The following is a 4,597-nucleotide window of genomic DNA, read 5'->3' as shown; positions in this document are numbered from 1 at the left end:
CCAGCACTCAATAACTCCTTTGCAGCTTGATACGACGTACACAACTATTACCAAACGAAAAGAACTGTACAATACTTCTATATTCTACCCTACAACCTCGAGAACGATCTACGCTACACCTCCAGAACCCACAACAAGGACACAGGGTTAGCGTAGTCCCCCTAACTACTACTGAAAAGAAACCAAGGTAAATACAGAGAACTCAAGAAGTGGTTACACCAGCATAAAGAGGTAGAAGAGAGAACATATAAAGAAAAGCTAAACATAGTACGTCCATAACGCTACAGCTAACTCCAAATTCATCTGAACTTGGCAATGCCCGTTCAACATGAATCAAACCCGTCTTTTTCATAAAGATGTGCTTCTCCCTATGATAATAATAATAATAATAATAATAAGTAATTGCTCCTGAAAATTTTTAAATTTTCTATCCGAAAATTTTTGAAACCCGAACTTTCCTAGTTACCACGCCGAGATTTCTCTCATAGTGGACTAGGTTTGCTTCAACAAAACCTTATTAGAACATTTTTATCTTTATTCATTCTCACCTGCCATTTCTGAGGTGTATTTCAAAATTCTTGTAGTGCTCTTTGAGATCTCACTGATGATCTCGCTCCGTTGCCGATAACATGTCTCAAAATCGTTATAACCTTAGGAGAAGAGGAAATCCAACAGTAACAAGCGAACAAGAACAAGATCAAGATGATAATGATAATGATGTTTACTTCAGGCTGTGGATTTTTCACAACTTTTTACGTAGGAATCGACCTTTTATTAATAATATTTTCCCAATTGCAACTCCTCCATTCTTTTAATTTACATGGATAAAATCCGCCCCGGGCGGGAATCGAACCCGCGGCCTAGCGCTTACAAGGCAGATGCACTACCAACTAAGCTAACTAGGCTGGCTAAGGAAAAAAGGAAATTCGGCGTTTCTGTTCGCTTTTGGCTTGACGTGGTGAAATTTTTATCAAAACTTTTTTGAAAAATGGCTCCTCGGGAAACAGTGTTGCCAAACCTATTTGCGTGCGCGTTATTTTAAGGCCGTGGTTATGAACAGGGCCATCGTAGGACATCGTCGGACTTTTTGCGTGCAAAGTTGGCGGGAAATTCGAATTTTTGATTTTTTTTCCGCAACTTGTACAATCTGAATTCATTTTTTACTTTTTATCTTTATTTGGCTTGACGTGGTGAAATTTTTATCAAAACTTTTTTGAAAAATGGCTCCTCGGGAAACAGTGTTGCCAAACCTATTTGCGTGCGCGTTATTTTAAGGCCGTGGTTATGAACAGGGCCATCGTAGGACATCGTCGGACTTTTTGCGTGCAAAGTTGGCGTTTAAAAATTGCCGCCGGGACAGCTATCTCACGTCGTCCGAGCTCATCTCAGCCCTGTTCATAAACACACCCTGAATCTTACTCCGTATTCTCTGTCTCCCTAGGGAATGCAAGGAGACTTGGGACTTACCACAGAGGTAGCTCAGTGAAACAGTTAGAGCAAGGTATTTTAAAAATTGCCGCCGGGACAGCTATCTCACGTCGTCCGAGCTCATCTCAGCCCTGTTCATAAACACACCCTCAGTGCAAGTGGTGGTGATAGTGAATATAGTGATGATGATACCTTGGATAGTTCATTGGAATGTTTGGAAAACATCGTACGTAATTAGTGTTGGGAAGCAAGGTACCACGTGACTGCGGGAATCTTGAGGTGGATGTTTCATAAATATGTCCACGGCTACTTTCTCGTAGTTCTGAAACAGAGAGAAACAGGTCTGTTAACTACTGGGTTCGCAGCCCGGGGGAGACAAAATCCTCCCTAGACGCTTAGGTGTAGAGACCAAGGTCTCATAGGTGTGCTAAGCTTCAGAAATCTACTGGGTTCGAGACCCGAGGGGGACAAAAACCTCCTTAGTAATGATGAACTGTCAAAGACCAAGGATCTTATCATTGTATGATTGTAAACGCTAGATTGCGGGTTCGATTTCCGCCGGAGGCAAATTTTATCCTAGAGCTAGACAGATAAGGCTCTTTCTCGGAACGGCTAGCTTTCTCCTATCCTGTCCTCTCTCTATCATTCCTAAGACCTCAGCAATTACAGTTCCCCCGATCAAACCTCTTTGAAAAAAAGAGGGGGAGTGACATTTACTTCTTGGAAAAAGAGGAATCATATTTTAGTTGTATTTTCCTTTCGGGAAACTTTCAGAAACGGAACCCATACTGATGGCACACCATCTTGGATTTCCTATGGTTTAGTACAGGCGCTATTTCAGTTTCCAAAAGAGAACCGGTTCTGTTTCCGAAAGTTTCTCGTAAGGAAAATACATCTAATCTTACCTCACTGATGGCTTCCAGTTTCATAAAGGCTTTAGACGCCGTACCAAAGGCTCGGGACTTGATAGCAGCTAATGCTATAATACTGTAGATTTGTTCTGAAGACAAGATTGCGTAAAGTCTGACGTCACACATATTTGAACTCTTTCATTAGAACGGAAAATAAAAATTGAATTTTCGACCTTTTAAAGTTATTTTTTCGGAGTTTTGACCTCAGATTTGGATTTTTTCCCAACTTTTTACATAGGAATCGACCATTTATTAATAATTTGCAACTGCTCCATTGGCAAAAATACCAAAATGTGATTTTCCGATTATATCTCATAATCGATTATACTTTCGATTATTTTTTATAATCGATTACGATTACGATTATCAATAATAATCGATTAATCGATTATCATAATCGATTATTCCCAACACTATACGTAATAGACGACAAACCAGTAATTGTCATGATGATGATGCAGTGTCAAGACGTCTACCACCTCCGTCTGCGACGAGTTCCAGAGTGTATCCTACTCGTATCATATGTAATAGTAACAGAATACGTGGTATAGCATCCGATGTCGATGAAACTACTACTACTCCTGTTATGAATTCTGTTCGACCAACTGGAAATGACACAACACCTAGTAATGTTCAAGTGGTGGCGAGTATTCAAACACGTAGGAGAATACCATGGACGAGAGATGACTATAAGGAACTAATGTGGTGTTACTATCAGGCGGAAATACAAGATGTGAAATCTGAGAAGAACATCTTCAATATTTGGAGAAGCAGAAACCCTCATATAAGACCCAACATGACGCCGAGTAGCCAACGTAGATTTATAATCAAGAATACCAAATTGACTAATGATGAGTTAGCCACTATCAAAGCAAATGTGTCTCGTGAATTGGGAATCATACCTGAGGATGTGACAGCAGATCTGCTCTCATTGGAAATGCTAGTGAATAATGATGAAATCATGGAATCATGTTTGGTTGAATCCCACAATGAGCATTGCTCGCGGGGATTGCCTCTCACTATCTATGATGAAATCAATACAATACCTGTAGATCAAGCTCAAGTATCCTCTGAAAGCACTCAAAACATAACCAATATGCTAGATCAAGGAAGTCAATACGTTAACCTCACAGAAGATCAATTGTTGCTCGAAGGAGAAATAATGAATGAATTGAGTATTTCATTGACCAGAAAATTTGATGAGAGAGTGCGTCTACCAAAAGTGTTTGAGAGTCACAAGCTGAACAAGTACATTGCTGATAGCAATGTTATCATTGAAAAGTACAAACATAGCCACCCGTATTTAGACCTTACGAAGATAAACCATCTAATATATGCTGTGGCCACGGTTGTTACAAGGAAATTCAAAAATATACATACAGAAAGATCCATCAGACCGCCGAATCAAACTATACCGAAATGGCAAAAACGGATTGAACGCAAAATTAATGAATGGAGGAAAGAAATATCAATCCTTTGTGAAAGCAAATTTCCTCGTGCTTCAGACAAAGTAAAACATAAAACGCGTCAAATCAAAAGGAAATATCGAACATATGATTGCATACAACTTGATGAAATTTTGAAACAGAAAATCAGTGCCTATGCTCAAAGGATAAGTCGTTATAAGAAGAGGAATAATGGTTACAAACAGAATAAAATGTTCAATCAAGACAAGAAACGATTCTATAGAATGTTGATGGAGAAAAATATCAATATACAGAATGCACCAAATCCTCAAGACGTTCAAGATTTCTGGAGTGAGCTTTGGGGTACACCATCCAGTATAAACCAAGATGCAATGTGGATAAAAAGAGAAGAGGAACGAATGGAAAACACTGAGACCATGTCTGAATTTATTATCAATCATGTGGATCTGGTTGAAGCCATTCAAAACACCCAGAATTGGAAAGCTCCTGGGTTATGAACACCGGAGAGCCTACACTCATGAGAAGTATTCATCATAGACACGTAAGCGCTATTGACTTAACATTAATCTCACCCGATCTCAGCGGACTTTTAGTCTGGAAAGTTATGGAAGACTCTATGGGTTCAAATCATTATGGCATTTTAATAACGTCCGAGAACATGTCGGTTAAGTCTATACTTAAAAAACAAATTAGAAAATGGAAAATTAAAAAAGCAGACTGGGGAAAGTTCCAAAATGAAATAAAAACGCTAACTCGAGAGGTAATCGAGGAAAACCCCGAAAATGAAAAATCTTATGAACAATTTATTCATAAAGCGAGTGAAAAGTCTAT

The sequence above is a fragment of the Diaphorina citri genome, unplaced genomic scaffold, assembly GCF_000475195.1.
Source record: "Diaphorina citri unplaced genomic scaffold, Diaci psyllid genome assembly version 1.1 scaffold4427, whole genome shotgun sequence".
In the NCBI taxonomy this organism is placed as follows: Eukaryota; Metazoa; Arthropoda; class Insecta; order Hemiptera; family Psyllidae; genus Diaphorina; species Diaphorina citri.
This window is presented reverse-complemented; position numbering follows the sequence as displayed.